A 16,833-nucleotide genomic window follows, 5' to 3' on the forward strand; every position below is an offset into this window, starting at 1 on the left:
CCTGGTTAAGACATTTTTATTACACCAGTAGCACATTTACAACTCCTATTAAGTCATTAACTCACAGAACAGCGCTTTGAATGCACAGTTTGATGGTAAGGCTTGACTAAAGCAAGCTCGAAGAATTCCCATGAGGAGGTGCTTTGGGCGAGGAGCGGCAGGTACTGAGTGGGAATGGCCATAGGGCTTACCATGGCCATGGGCAGTCAATGGGTGGGCAAATAACCAAACAACAACTACAAGCTTTGTGTCCCTCTTCACATGCCATTTCTCCCTAGCTCTACCCTCATGCAATAGTTTCCTCTTATAGGTGTGCTAAAGCACCACCTAATAGCCCAAACTAAAAAGGTGCTAGGGCAGTGGAGAGTGTATAAGGCCAAAAATGATACACCGACGGTCATGACTATTAACATTCTGGAGGCATTCCAGAACAGGCAGCATTTCCTTTTAATTCTGGGTCTTCCCATTTCAGTCTTGTTATTTTTAGCGGGAAGGGAGTTGGCGGATGCTGTTAAGGTGTTACCCAGACGTTTAACCTCGATCAGACGTCTCCATGATCACTTTCACATCTTCTGGTGACTTGCAGTGACCTAACACATTACCAACTTGAAAGATCAATCAGGATGTCGTCGATGTGGATTATTTTATTTCCGCTATAGAATATTGGAATTAGTGGGATGTGGGTCTCAATGCGACCATAACACGCACACATCCCCCTTTTAAAGAATAGTTGTGTTGATTGTAGGGCATACGTGTAGTATTATTTATGATGTGGCATTTTATACTTGGGTATGTTTGATATGTTATCCTCTCCCTCCAATAACTCCATCAGCTCAATCTAGGGTTCAAGTTGTAGATTCATTTCCCCTGCTATTAGCAGAGTCTGTTTTCTTTTAGCTGACTGTTCCATTTATCTATCAGTAGTTCCAGTCTATCTAGAGTGTCCATTCCGTTAACACCATTAGGTCTATTATAGATGGTACATAGTGACATAGTGACGGGATTTCACCTCTGGGGAGATTGATTAGTAAACATTGGAAGTCAGCTGAGTTACTGGTCAAGGATTGAATCTGAGCGTTCAAATTAGCCCTTTTCCAGATGCATAATCCCCTGCTCGGTTGCCCCTTTTTACTTTTTAGTCACGTTGCTGGTGCCATATGATTCATGTAACCCTCTTTAGTACCCGGCGAGGGTGCAATCAGAATGAAACAACCATTTTGATTGGCCCTTGCCGAGGCATTCCCCGGCAGGGAATCCCTCGGCCGGGATTCCACAGCCCGGGAGGATAGCTCAGCGGCAGCGTGCGCGTCTTGGAAGCAAGACGACACGTAGCAACAACAGGTTCGATCCCCGGGTCCGCGCTTAGAAACCTTTGGGTGTTTAAGCGCGTTATAAATACGTAACTAAGAAAAAAAAACACACACAATTACGCAACTAAGAAAAACAAAAAAAGACAATTCCTGTAACAGCGCCTCGATGCCTGCGGGCTGTGTGAGCGCTTTATAAATGTGAAATAAAAAAAAAAAAAATATTGTACCCGGTGGGGGGCGTGGCAGCCTATCAGCCAATGAGGAGGATCGAAGCGGGGCCATCCCCGCTCCGAGCCTCCCCACGGCTGAGAGGCTGCCTTCGCCCCCCGCCGGGCACTCAGGTAAGGCTTTTTTTGTTTGTTTTCCCTTTCCTCCCTCCTCCCTGCCCTCCCCACCCCACTTACCTTCTGCCTCCTTTGTCCCCGGTGGGGGGCGGTGGCAGCCCCCAGCCATGTGGAGGCTTCTATCATCCCCCGCCGGGGACACAGGTACATTTTTTTTTAATTTTTTTGTTTTGCCCCCTCTCTTCCAACCCCACTTACCTTCTTCTCCTTTTTTTTCGGTAGTAGACGCGCTGGGAACACTTCTGTTTCCAGCGCGTCTGCTCCCGATGGCCACCATGGAAAGAGAAAACGGACTCTGTTTTCCCTTTCCCGGCGGCAATTTTCTTGGTCATTTCTTTTGCTTTTTGTTTTGTCCCGAAACGTTTTGGGACAGAAAAAAATCCTTAGTGCCCTTGTCACGCAACTCTTGCAGGCCGGGGGTACTTACTCAGGTAATGCCCCGAGGCCTTCGTATAACTATGGGCCCGAGGCATTACCTGAGTCAGTAATGCCCCTGCGGCTCGGGTCATATTGCTTAAATAGTGCACCGTTTATAGGCCCATGTTTCTTGGAGGCAGATTATATTGAAACCAATCATTTGATTAAGCCAATCTTTGTCTTTTTAGGTGTTGTTTTTAACAGCTATATTCCAGTATGCTATTTGAAGATATTGTTTATTTTGGTCATGTGTATACATGGTATTTCCTGGATCTCGAGGGGGGTTAAACTGGGGGACATCTGTCAAACTTCTGGAGTCAGTTGCTATGTTTCTGCTCCACGACACCCAGCAGCGGGAATATGTGATTTTGTCCTGCCCGTATCTCCCCTTATCAAGTTGGGGACAGGGGGTCTGCTTATTATCTCAGTTTGGATTCCTGGGGGCCTGGGGGGGGGGCGTTCGAAGTCAATTGACAATAGATCAGATTTTAAGTGGTGATTACTAAAAAGGATCTTGATATGATTGAAATCATCTGTTCCAGGGTTCTGGTATAGAGAAGTGTCAACTATATATAACCTATAGCAGTACGCGTACCGAAATATGTATTTAAATGGAGCTACCCAGTCCATTTCCCTCCCCTCTATTTCTTGTAGCCAACAATAAGCAGTATAAGAGAATAAACAATGGTGTGTAAACATTGACGACGATGATAATGGGATGGCCTAGATTGACCCAGACAGGAATGCCGGATTAGAAACATTTGAGGAAAGTCCCTCTGCGCGTAAGTTCCGCCTATCACACAGCCTGCGCTGTGCATGAACGATGCAAACAAGGAAGGGGTACCACTTGCGTCATGTTTTCCTAACATACACAAACATTGTCCCTGAGCGGATTTTGGATAATTGGCGCAAAGTAACGATTCCTGTTACTTTGTGCATTTATCATTGCAACATCCATTGTGAGTGAGAGGTGAGGGGGGAGGCAGGGAAGAAGAAGGGGCCACCAGCCAAATGTATGAAAAAGGCTCCAGTACCACCAAAGCCCACTAGGGCTAAAAGGGGTCAGCCCATTCAAGACACCAGTACCCAGGAACAGACAGGGAGAAGGTCGCCAAGAAAGAAAAAGCTTCTCTGATGAGGAACCGCAAATACTCACTGATTTGGTAGAAGAGGATCAGGGAGGGCTTTACACTTGGGCTGGCAGTGACCTGTCCCCGACCCAACAGTGGAAACTGTGGCAGGAGGTCACAGGCATGGTAAATGCCTGTGGTGTGGAGAGATGAACCACTGAAGAGGTGCACGAAAGGATGGGGGACCTCACTAGATGGACCGAATCAAAGCTCAGCCACAATCTGACCTCTGCCGAGGTTACTGGTGGAGGATCCGCACAGATTGAGGAAGCGATGGCCAGTGGGCTAATGATGGGGGAGCAGGTCATGGGTGTGGGCGGCATGGACACCTATGCAGGGACATCAGGTGAGTGACATGTGAGCATAATTGACATGTCAGCATGATGTATCACTTGGTGTTACTACATGATATATGTGCTCCTATGAAAGGTTTGTTTGTTTGGGTCCTCCTCTTGCAGCCCTCATTCCTCCTGTAATGTACACATGCCCAGTTCTATCACATGGGGTGCTGCAAACAAGGTGCCGACTTCCTTACCACTTTCCTGTGACATACCTATTTTTGTCACTCATAACTGTTGTGTCCAGAAAACGTGCAAATTGTTAGGAACACGCATGGTATAGCACACACTGTGCCATGGCTGTGCATAGTCCAGTTGCCGCACATAAATTGCAATAAAATAACTCACACATTTCAGGGGATGACATAGGGACCATTTCTTCACTGCTCTGGCATAGACTGTGCAAGTATGATGTACAATGTGTGTCACATGGGCCATGTGGGGTATTGTGTTAAGGAATTAGTCTAGTGGTGGCTGCAAAGAAACATCAGTGCAAATTGCCTCTACACATTTTTAGTGTGAAGTTTCTAGTGTGTTTAGAAGTTCATAGTGGTCATGCCCACTTTAATCTCCTGTCAGACATGGCATGCAGTGTTAATAATGAAAAGAAAATAACGACATTTTCAACGACACCTGAATAACGACAAAATGTCGAATATTTTAGTAAAAGTATATATGGGGTGGGGTAAGGGATTAAAAGGGGTGGGGCAGTTGGGAGAGGGTAGAAAAAGCTGTAGAAATGTGGGATTGTGAGGGGGACCCCCCAAATTAAAAATAAAATTTACGTTTTTCGTTATTAAGCTGTCACTGAAAACGTCTGTCGTTATTTTGTTTGTCGCACAGGAGCATGGCCAAAGCAAAATATTCCTGTAGTTATAAAGAAGAAGCGGTGATGGGATGTCAGTAACATATGTTCTATCATCAATGTTCAGGTTCTGGGACATGTCTCTGATATAGTGCGTACATATGACTAAACGTGGACAATGGGCAAATAATTGATAGGACCAAATGCCATTGTCATGGATTCACATACCCATTCCCAAATATGTACATGGTGTCAGATACTCATCCAATAAGCGCCTTGATGCAGGCCCTAAAGTGCACTCACGTGATGCAATTGAACATTCAGTTCAATTCACCTGAATTTGGTCTAGGTGCAGCACACATGTGTCTGTATTGGATGATAGCTAGTACATGCACCCACATCCATGGAAACTCATTAAAAAACGCTGTACATGTTGATATTGGATAGTCGCAGCTGTTAAGCACACCAATCTGTGATGTGTTGTTCCTACACTCAGCGCACAATTTTCAAAGGGTGCATAGTATAAACACTCCCAAATGGCAACAGAGTTGTTCTTTCAATGACATGGGTGTTTGTAACACATGTGTCTTGTCACATGAGTGGACATTTGATAGCTTGTACTAGTGTCACTAACTTGGCAGTGATTGCAGTTCAACACAACTATGTTGATATTCAAAAGTTACAATCAGGGAACAGATAGCAGTAGTTTGCTTTTGAAATCTGTGTTTGTTCTTGATAGTCATATTTTGTTGCAATACAAAAACAAATACTGCATGGTGTGCATGAAGGGTACATTACATGTTGCATGTTTGATGGTGAATTATGCATGTGCTGTGGGTGATGGTCGAATGGGACAGTAATGAATGGCCAGTAGGACGTGCACATACATCCATGTGGTTGTTTGCATATACATTGTTACTTACATGCAAGACTGTATAGGTGTCTATTGTTGTGTGTCATCTTGCATGTGAAGAGGCAGTGGATGAGGAGGAGGCTGGACCATCCACCAGTGCAGCCTGGCCACCTGTGGCTGGTGAGAATCCCCACTTGTTGGCAGCCATCATCAGCAGTCCTGATGACTCTACACCTGCTGAAGGTGCAGATTCTTATGTTGAGAGATTGGCGAGGGACAGAGTCGAGGGCCCTCTGCTCAGTATTCCAGATTCATTGGATCTGCTACAGTTCCTCAAGACGGCAGATCCCCTGAAGGAGAGCCAGAAGACCTTGTCCTTGGCAGTTGGTACCACTGCACTATTGCCCCCTCCTGTGCCTGGCTACTGTGCCATCTCCCATCTTTGATGCCGGAGTAGAGGGTGATGCCAGTGCCTCTTGCGTGGAACGGCAGCCAAGGAAAGCATGATTCCCTGAGACAGGGCTGGTCTTTGGCCTCACACCTTGGTAGGCAACACACATGTGATGGACGTGTGCCTGCCTTACACTTGGATTAGTAGGATGATGTGCCCAGCTCCTGCAGGAGATATCAAGGGGCATACATCATCTGGCCAATAATATCATCTTCTCTAATGACGCACTCACAGCTGAGATCCAGCGTGTCAGGCGGGAGAGGAGGGAGGACATGCAACATTTCAGGCAGGCCATTCATGAAGATGTGTTGGCCTCCAGGGACACCCTCAGACAAGAAATGCATGCCTTGGGGCAGATTGTCAACCGGCAGATGCTTGTAGCAAGGGAAAGCATGCCCAGGGACATGTTGCCCACTAATGACTTCTTCTATCAGCCCAATGTTGCATTGGGAGTCATGATGCGTGCATCACTTTCAAGAGTGGCCTTGGCCAATGAGGACCAAGCATTCGTCATGCACGGTCAGAGTGCCCCATCTCAGGATCCTTCTCAGGATGGTGGTTCAGAGTGAACCTCAGGGAAGCAGCCATTGGCCATGTACCCACACACACACTGCTCCTGGTGCACATCCATGCCTACCGTTTCACGTTGCCTTTCATTTTGTGCCAGAGTCCCCTTCCTTAACCCCCCCCCCCCCCCCCGTGACCATGAGCCTGTGGATGCACTGGAATATATTTCTTTATTTGTTTTGGTCCAAGGTGGACTTTCTTGGGTTGTGATAACTAAGGCAATGTGGTATTTCTCCCAGTTACATACCTGGGTATTGGAATCCTCAAATGCATCCGCTGGATGAATATATTTTGAAGTTGTTCAGTGACAGAAACTGGCATTGTTCTTTCAGATGCCACAGCCTCCCACATCCAGGTAAACAATGGGTTTATCAAAACTGGGTATTACACGTGTTATATATTAGACACATTCCTGTAGGTATCCTAAGGAAATCTCCACTCTCATTTCAGATCACATTCCACATCTGATGAGCAACCATCCTGAGCCCTTGGAATTCCCTCCTACTCCCCACTCTCTCTGTCGGACACAGACCTTCTTAGTATCACTGTGGAGGGCCAGTGTTTTGTGGAAGTGGTGAGGGACTCACAACACACCAGATGTGCATCAAGGTAAGTCTGCCCACTGTCCTACTTCTGCATAGCTGTTGTTGTATAGATTACAATAGTGGAATGATGTGGCACATGTCTGCGGTGCAGGTTCTGTTTGAATTATGGTCACTGTCAACAATTAAGGCAGTTTTGTCCCACACCATTACGTGTGATTATGTGTATTTTTTTACCATGGTCATGGGTTTTGTGTTTTTGTGTACACCTCTGCAACAAGTTGTTGCCAGGGTGTCTCCTCCTGATGTATATGTGTTACTATAGTTGATGCTGGTTGTTGATATGCTAGGTTAATTGGTGGGTGGTTTGTTATGTTCACTTCTGTGAGGTAATGTTTGCATGCCATATCCTGACATTTGTCGTGTCAAGTAGAGACTGGATGATGTATGAGCATGCACCACAGCATGCTCCCACAAGCTGCAAGAGAAGGTGAGCATGTACATGCACCACATTATGTGATTTTTAGAACTTTCTGTGGTGATAAGTGGTGAAATGTTGTGTCCTTTGCAGGCGAAGTCAGGATGGAGAAGACCATTGTGTGTATACCTGTTGCTAGGCGTCATGTGGCAGCTGGGTAGCAAATTGTGCCAACTGAGTTGATAACATTGGGAGTGTGTCCTATATAATTGATGAGACATTTAAGTATTTCATGAGGAGCCACCATGCTTTGGGGAAGCTATGGAGCACCTCACAATCATAGGGAGAAGGACATGTTGAGGGTAGGAGGGACATACATAAGGAGGAAGCTGAAAGGAAAGGGGAAAGTCTATTTACTTTCATCATAGTATGTACTAACGACCAGGGGAGGTAACAGCGGGGCGCTGATCACACTGGCCCAGGTAGAGTGGAGGGTGTATTGCAGTAGGATTTAGGGAGGAGCCTCACATTCAATAGGGGAGTTACCAGCTCCTTCATCAACTGTAACGGTGAGGGGTTGAGTCTAATGTTGACCGGGAGGAGGTTCCGGAGCATCTGGCAATAGACAGAAAAGGCCTGTCTTCTGAATCTTTCATTCATGCACAGGCAGAAAATAAGTCTGCTCATGTCCTCACTTCTGCTGTGTTGTACGGCTCTAGAGATGATGAGTTTGTCAATGAGATAGCTAGCTGACTTCAGGGTGACAACCTTGTAGCAGATGCAGCAGTACTGGAAGTTGATACAGGTTTGCAGTTTGCGCCAGTGCAATTCTCTGAGCGTCAGAGTAATGTGCTGTAATTCACAGAGTCATTTGATGCGTTGTGCTGCTGCATTCAGGACACATCTCAGTGGCCGCAAGGTACTCACCATAAGGGATTACACAAGAGTTTTGGCACCACACAGGTGGGAGATGACCAAGGCTTCAACATCAGTAATGACATTGTTTTGTGACCTGAAGGGCTTAATTTTCCAAATTAACTACAGATGCTACCAAGTATTGAGTGTCTTCCTTGCTATGTGCTGTTTGCAGGGCAAGTGTCTGTCAATATTGGAGCCAAGTGACTTAGCGCAGGTTCCCGGCTGGATTGTGAAGTCCTCGATATTTATTACAGAGAGGCTGGAGTGAATGTCAAGGTTTTTGTTGATGTTGGGCAAATGCGTTTGTTGTATGTTGGAGGGTCGGGTTCCAGAAAAGCAATGGACATGCATAATTGGATGTATGTGAGTCATCATTGATCCTGTGGAAGGCCTAAATGGAGGATGTCTGGCGGTATTGCTGCATGTCATCTGAGTATTGCTGGATGTGGATATATTGTGGAGCAAGGAGGGTTCCAAGCAGTTCCATGTGAATATTGCAGGTCACGGGGAGAGGGCATATCCTTGTGGGACTACACAGGTGGTGGCTGCAGTTGGTGATCTGGAGTTATCTTTTTGTAACAACAGGTGGAGATTCGGAATGTTGAATTAGAACAATAGAACACGCAGAGGGCAATCCTGCAGTTCCCATGTGTGAATGTGGATTGTCAGTGAGTGTTGATGGTCTACCTTCTGGAATATATGCAGCATTTTTGCACAGAGGATGTCATGTTCTCACATGCTGTGGGATTGTATCTGTTACTTTGACTAAGCAGTGCTGTAGCTGAACACCATTATTTTGGGAACTTTACACTGCCCCCACACCATGGCCCATTGACAGTATTGTCAGTGTTCTTGCATTGGCCATTTCTGGCTCTATTTGTAGCCTCTCAAGACTTTACTCTCTGAGGAAAAAAGGGTGGGTGGTAAAGTGGCAGAGAGTGGTGCTATACCTGTGTTGTTGATGTATGCATGTCCGGAGTACATGGTTAGTGTGTGCGCATGTGCTGTAGTCATTTATGTTTCATTGCTAGTGGTGAATATGCTTACCCATGAAGGGTTTTTCATCTGACCGCCTCCAGCATTATGCGTGTTGCTGGCTGCTTCTGTTTGATTGATGGGGATGATGCCAAGATCTTTTTCATGTGTGCCTGTGTGCTCGTGGATCAGCGTGTGTTTGCCTTTGGCGGGGGTATGTGTATTTAGCCTGAGCCTGTGGGAGTTGTTAGATGGGAGTTGATCAGCCACAGGAGCAGGGGAGTAGTCTTCCAACGCTAATGAAGGATAGCAAGGCAAGAAAAGCACCAGTGGCCTATTGGCGGCATGTCCCATTGTGTTCGTTGTTTACTTTGAGAACATCTGTTCCTCTCTTGCTTGCTCTCACTCCCTGTGTCAGTGTGAAACATCATGTATCTAGGTTGTGAGTACACGGGAGTATGGTAGTTGAAATGTGGAGGGCTGGACAATGTGGGGGCTCCATTGAATTCCCACGAGCTGCATGCTTCGATGTTTGTGAGGCTATTTCATTTGTCTCAGAAGAAGTTAATCTGTGTCCACAGTCACCTATGTTTCTGTTCTGAGTATGTTGTTCAGCAGGCGGAGCAACAACTCAGTCAGGCATGCGCATGTGGTGCATTCTTTAGCACTCTTGGGCAGGCCAAGTGGGAACTTGTGGGATCCATGAACATTTCCCTTTTTTTTCCACCGAATTAAACTTTCACTGAATTGTTTTGACCGATTTTACCACTTTTTAAACCGCAAAATGCAGGGGCAGACCCCATGTCACCTCCTCTATATACCCTACTCCAACTTACCATCTGCATTTTGCAGTAAAAAATGAGTGGTAAAAAAGGCAGCACAACATTTTCCGGTTGTGGTGGGTAGAGGTGGTGCCGGAGCAATCATGGGGCCTGGCTGCATCGTGGCAACACTTCCAGCAGGGGGTGGGGATGTGTGTGCCACCCCCCAGCATTTGCAGGAGGTGCTCGGGGGGCATGTCAGGACTGGGGTGGTCCGCCTTGGGTGCGCTGGCCCTTCCCAGAAGGGCACAGTAGTTGCTGTTGGCTGGGGCCCCCAGGAGAGTGATTGTCCAGGCCTGGGCGGGTTTCCAGTTTTGGGCATGGGGGCAGAATTGGGTGGAGGTGTGTACAGGAGGGCGGAGCGCCCTCTGACAGGCCCATAGGTTAGAGCTCACCCTCGAGTACCTGTAAGACAAGATAGCTGCACCTTGAGGAGGATGGGGTGCAGGATTCTCTTACTCCGACACAATTCAATAAGGACAGCTCAATGGTTTGGCAAAGGGAAGGCCGTTTAATGACAAGTACAAAAAACAGGGAAACAAATGGAAATCAGCAGTGTTGCGATCGCCTGTCTCGCTTCAACTTCCAAATTCTTCATGCAAACAGTAACTTTTATAGTAAATTCTCGTCATCATTGACGTGTAACACTCATAAGTTTGACATTCAATTCTATTGGTTGGAAAAGGTAACTTACGTACAGGTGCTATATCTGTATATGGTAACAGAGCGTGAGGATTGGATAATTCTTATTGGGTGGGTGTCTACGCCCATCCCTCTACATCACTCGTGATAGACGTCACTACAACTACGACGTCTTATTGTTTCTACAAGCTATAGGACCCTAGATTATTTGGCCCATTGTGATTGGGTAGGTTACACCCCTAAGCATAAATCTCCACTTTAATTAGCAGCATGCAGAATGGACACCAAGATGCAGACTTCCCTAGGTTCACCCTACCTCCCTTCCATCAATCAGTACTTTTAGGGCTATGTGTCAATTAGTTGGCTGAGGATGGCCTCTAAACTGTAGTTTCTTATCAGGAAAAGTTATGGCATCCTTGGGTTCTGGGTGACATCAGACGTTGGTACCTCTTCGCCCTTGGCTGGTCACGTGTCTGTTCACCGTGAATCTGCTTCATTTTCCTTGTATTCATGTATTTGATTCTCCCATAGCTTTGCCACTTGCCTGGGGCCTCTTTATCTCGACCTTCACTGGCTGGCTGGTATGCTCTGAAGTTTCGATTCTCTGAGGCTGCCGCTCTCCTCCCTTCCTTAGGTTGACCTCGAATTCCCAGGCATTGAGCTGCTTCTTACTGAGTTTCGATTCCTCTCCTTCCTTTGGCTTTGGCTGGAATATGAATCTGGGCCTTGTTAGACCTTTGCTGCCTGGGTTTAATTCTGCTTTTACAAAATGGAGTCGCACTTATTTAATGTGCTTCGTTGAGGTAGATATATATAGTTGGCGCTTGCTGCTCTATTCTTCTACTAAGCATTGCAAGCAGTACTGTTTTCTTAGCTTCGTGCGTTCCAAGCCTATTTACAAGCGTTAGCTGGTTGAAGACTTCCATCTTGCTTCACAGCTACGTTTCCGTACTGTTGTATAAAGCTAAACCTTTGTATGCTTTGTTGTATAAAGCTAAACCTTTGTATGCTTTCTTGTTGCTATGGTTTTCAGCTGTGTTTATGCCAAGCACACCATCTGTAATTCCAGAATGGATTTATGCCTACTGTGCCATTCTGGAATGATGTGTGCTTGGAGATGTTTACTCTGGAGTGAAGTCAGTTATACCCTGGATGCTGCCTGTGTTGGGGGTCTTAAGTGAGTTACTGAAGCTGTTCCAAATTAACTGGCTTTCACTTACCAAGTTTGTGGCTTCTTTACAATGGCGACGAGGATGGGATGTCTGTAGTGATCCCTGCAGAAGCCAAGACCCCCAACAGTGACTAGAAGTGGAGTTTGGCAGGAGCTGTCAGGAGGAGCAGCCACCATCCAGGAGGAATTGGCAGGAGCTATCAGCAGGAGCAACCACAATCCAGGAGCTGTCAGCAGGAGCAGCCACCATCCAGGAGGAATTGGAAGGAGCTATCAGCAGGAGCAACCACCATCCAGGAGCTGTCAGCAGGAGCAGCCACCATCCAGGAAGCTGGAAGCTGCCTGAAAGTGGATGTGGCGCTGAATCAAGCCCAGCTGAATACGGATGTGGTGCTGAATTGAGAAAGGATACTGAAACCTCGCCCAGGGCCCCCTATGGGAAGTCGAATTAGGAGGAGCTATCAGCAGGAAGCTGGAAGATGAAAGCTGCCTGAAAGTGGATGTGGCGCTGAATCAAGCCCAGCTGAATGCGGATGTGGCGCTGAATTGAGAAAGGATACTGAAACCTCGCCCAGGGCCCCCCCTGTGGGAAGGCGAATTAGGGGTGTATGACAAAGGGCACAACAGCTTAGAGAAGGTGCTTTCTCTGGCCCCCCAAAGGAGGAGATATTTTTGTGGTGGTAACTGGACAAGCATAGCCAAAATAGAGTGGCTATGTATGGCAACATTTGACGATATTCTAAGAATCACCATTTGACATCTTGAAAGCAAAATTGTTTTTGTTGTGTCATATACTTTGAACGCATATTAACCTGTTATTTTACGCATTGTGTTACGTAGCATTTAGAGGTTATAAATATGGCCCTGTCTGGAGTCCCCGGTCCTCAAGTATTTATGCTCACACCAGGTCCGCCAAATATTAAGTGGGCCCCGTGGAAGAAGGGATTCCTACATTATGTTAAAGCTACGTGTGGGAATGGAATGTCTGTAGAACGTAAAGTAGCGATGTTAATGCATTTTCTGGGGTTTGAAGGTCAGAGGATATATGACACACTTCCTGATATTTCCGAATTAGATTCAGAAGAGGGAACAAATGATTTTGCCCTGGCATTGACGAAACTTGATAGGCATTTTGAGTCAAAAACTAGCACGGTATTGGAGCGATATCATTTTGGCATGAGATGTGTTAGGGAGAATTCTCTGTTTAGGCTGAATTTCCCTACCTAGTGAGTCCCCCAGCAGCTTTGCTGGATTTCTAGGGTTTCTTTTTTTCTCCTGCCAAGAGTGAGACTCTTTTACCCTCACTCTTGGACATGTTGAAGTGTGTTTTCTTGGTTAAACCTTGTGTTGAATGGGCTATGGGGTCTTTTACTCCATAGGGCCTCATGTATTTTTGTGATGTGGGTTACACAGCACCCTCTGTGCCGTGACCCAGGGGGGTCCTAGGGACTCCCCAACATAGACTCCATACCCTGGGACTGACTACTGTCTCCCAGGGCATGTAAAGTCACCAAAGACTTTGCTAGTCTTGAATCCTGAACAGAACCAGTACAAACCATCATATTGTGGACGTACTGGCTGGGGCAATTCGATTGCCCCAGGGTCTGTTAGCCGAGGGGGCACGTCTCCGTCCCCCCTGATCGAGTTTTGGCTGGTGGCAGTGGAAACTACTTTTTATATTAGACCGCGAATATTTCCCTATGGGATTTCCCATTGTTTTAGGCTAACACATTTAATTATTTATTTACGGTAGCCTTAAACATACCGCCGGTTTATATATTTATTATTATAACTCCGGTTGGGACTTTTTGCCAAAACTTGATTCTAAAATGGCGTTGGCGTTCGCCTCTGTAACTCTGACCCAAAGTGGAGCCCTTTGTTCCACTTTTGGCGGGCTTCTCCACAGAAGCCCTCCAAAGTGGTGCCACTGTGTCTGGGGTACTTAGGAGGGGTGGAGGGGGGTTTAGGCACCCTGGACTGAGTTACCTTGGTAACTCAAGTCGCACTCCGTCCTGATTGGCCCAAGTGGTGAGCCGGCCGGCTCACCACTTAGCATGTTTGAGTGACAGCTAGGCTGGGTGAATGGGGGTTTGCTGCATAAAAGCAGGGCTTTGGGGACTGGAACTTTAGAAGTCGCCACAGGACCAAGAATCCGACGAGGGAAGAGCTGAGCCGACCTGCTTCGACGACACCACCCGGTGGAGCCCTGCTGAACCGTCTCACCACTTTTCCCGACGACCGAGGAGAACTCTTAACGGAGTGGCTCCTTCCCTTGACTGGTGGGGACAACCAGTTTTCACCTTCTTTCCGCTTCTGGAGGTATCTCGTGGCCGCCTTGCCAGTGCCAAGCACCCCGGCAACCGGAACCCCACCACTTTTACCCCAACCACGAAAGTCGGTACAACCCTTTAACCGGAGGACTCCGCGGCTGGTTTCTTCCCGGGCAGTGCAACGACCCTCTTCTTCTGCTCTTCAGCGAGAACTTCTTCTCCCCTGACCGACGTCGAGCCTTGCTGCCACTGCCTGGAACAACTGCCACCGCTGGAGGATCCTTTCCACTTAAGGTACCGTGTTCCGCCTGGCTTCCCTTGCCACCGACTGTACGGGGTAGATTTAGCCCCCGGCTTTCGAACCTGGGAGTGCCTGGAACACCCTGGCTAAACTTTCTAAGCCACCCTAAACTCTTTCTAACTCCTTGCAAGACTTTGAATCCCTAATAACAGTGTGATCTTGGGCACATTTTCGCTCCGGCTACTCTAAGAGTGGGCCCTGCCTAGTGACTTTTGCTCACCTGTGACTTTGTGCTTCTTTGAGCCTATTGCAAGTGTTCTGGACCTTAGAGTGGTGTGTTAACCCATTTCTGTTTCTTTTTATCCCCTTTCTTGAACCTACTAGAGTGTCATCTAACGTTAAGCGCTCACCTCTGTTTTAATTATGTGGTGTTAACCTAGAGTTGTCTAGATAGGAGTAAGGGTTGAAGCTGCTTTCATTATAACTGTGTTTGAAGTGTTTTTACTATATTTTGCTAGAGTGATTTCAACTTATGTGTGTTTAATAAATAAATAACTATATACTTTTGAAACCAAGCTCTGGTCAGTTTTTGCTTGTGCTATTGTATTTGAGTACCTATTGTGTATACTTTACATACTGCCTAACTCTTCTTGAGGGAAGTCTGACTGCTCAGCCACATCTACCAGGTAAATCTGGGTGGTGCAGACTGCTACCAAGTGGGTTTACTGCTATACCTGTAGTCTTAAATCTTTTGCAGTGGTCCCCAAGGGAACTGCACAGGTTTCTGCCTAACACTGGTGTACAGCGGTGGGATTTGTATTAAGTATACATTTTAGTGTGCTTTAGATACCTTAGTGCAACTAACCACAAAGCTTAGCACTATAAAAGTAAACCTCTAACATGTCAGTTATAGAAAGCTATAGTCAAGAGTCCCTTGCAGCCAAAACTGCTGATTGTTTAAGAGTGCTCTGTAAACATAAAGACCTCCTGACTAAGGGCGTAGAAAATGGAGCTGATTGAAAGATTGTTAGCTAACCAAAGTCTGGGTGAGGGTTCAGAGGAACCTACCACTCCAGCAACTGTAGATGACAGTATTGAAATTAACATGGAGCAAAATGTTGATGATTCTGAGGAAGAGTCAGAAGAGGAGGGTGAGGCTGTTGTGACTGTCCCCCCTAGGCCTCTACCTGCTCTACCTGCTGTACCTACTGGGCCTTTACCAGGTCCCACATTTAGTCCTCAGTACTTTGAACTGGAGAAAATGAAACTAGAATTGGAGTATAAGAAACTGAATGCTCAAACTGACAAAGAACTAAGGCTAAGGGAAATGGAGCTCAAGTATGAGCTAGAAATGAAGAAATTATCTGTTGAGAATGCTTCTCTCTCCGGCTCCTCTAGAAGTTCCAGTCCTAAAAGACCCCGGATGCCTAAAGAATTGGTTGGTATGTATGAGCCTAAGTTGGATGTGTTGGATTGGTTGTCGCTGTTTGAATATAATCATGGGCTCCAGAACATCACAGGAAATGACTTACTCACCTGGTTGTTCTCTAGGCTTCCCCCTGTTGCAACTGATGTGGTAATGGAGATGGGGGAGGAGGATAAGAAGGACTATGAATGTGTGAAACTAGCTTTGATAGCTAGGTTTGGGAAGACCCCTTCCCAGTATCTTAAGAGGTTTAGGAGCCTCAAAAAGCATGATGGTACCCCTTGGGCTACCTGGGTGAGTGAAGGGTTGAAAAACTTAGAGGGATGGATTAAGGGTTACAAGGTGAACACTTATGAAGGTATGAAGAATTTGTTTATGTTGGAGACTATTTATGATGCCTGCTCTCCTGAGCTCAGACAACACTTGGCTGATTCCAAGGAATTAGATTCCCGGAAACTAGCTAGGGCTGCTGACTTGTGGGTTGCCAACAGGGCCACTCACAAGGATTCTGGGGTAACTCAGGAAAAGGATGGGGAGAGACAGCCTAAAAAGGACTCCAAAGAGAATTCAAATACTACTAATTCCAAAGAGGGCCCCAAACAAAACTATAAGGGTAAGCCACAAGGGAAACCGAATCAGGCTAGTGTACCTTCTGGTCCCAGACCAGAAGGAGGTCAGAACAAGCCTCCATTCCAGCGAGCCTTTGGCTCATGCTTTGTTTGTAAGGCTACTGACCATGTGAAAGGAGATCCCAGATCTAAGGGTAAACCTTCAGGGGTCCAACTTGCCTCCTTAGCCTTCGCTCCAGAAGAGGAAGTACATATGGCAAGTGGAAACTTTCTATTACTGGCTGATGAACCCACTGGAGTCTCAGCTAGTGTTTCTTTAGTCTCTCTGGGGTTGTGGGAACAACAGAATTTAGATGTATATAACTCTATCCCAGATAATACTAAAGAGTATTATAAAGACAGTGTCCAAGTGAATGGCCAGGAGACTCCTGCCATTAGGGACACTGGGGCCAGCATAACTGTGGTGGATGAATCATTTTTCAAGGCAGAGGATGTTGCTAAGGCACCCAAATGCCTCACCAAGTTAGCTGGTGGGCCTGTGCAGATGTGTCCCCAGTTACCAGTTCTCATCCAATGTAATGATATGGCTGTAAAAATACCTGTCAGTGTACAATGTGAAGTGCCA

General features: G+C 46.6%; 1 long non-coding RNA gene across 1 annotated transcript in view; it reads left to right on the forward strand.

The window, feature by feature from the left end:
• Positions 1 to 16,833, forward strand: part of LOC138510430 (uncharacterized) — a 614,646-nt gene that overhangs the window by 337,715 nt on the left and 260,098 nt on the right. The window contains exon 2 of the long non-coding RNA XR_011280387.1: positions 6,666 to 6,824. This is a non-coding gene — a long non-coding RNA (uncharacterized lncRNA). The remainder of the gene's footprint in view (positions 1 to 6,665; positions 6,825 to 16,833) is intronic.

Source organism: Ambystoma mexicanum, chromosome 6p (genome assembly GCF_040938575.1).
Source record: "Ambystoma mexicanum isolate Mex_15411 chromosome 6p, UKY_AmexF1_1, whole genome shotgun sequence".
In the NCBI taxonomy this organism is placed as follows: domain Eukaryota; kingdom Metazoa; phylum Chordata; class Amphibia; order Caudata; family Ambystomatidae; genus Ambystoma; species Ambystoma mexicanum.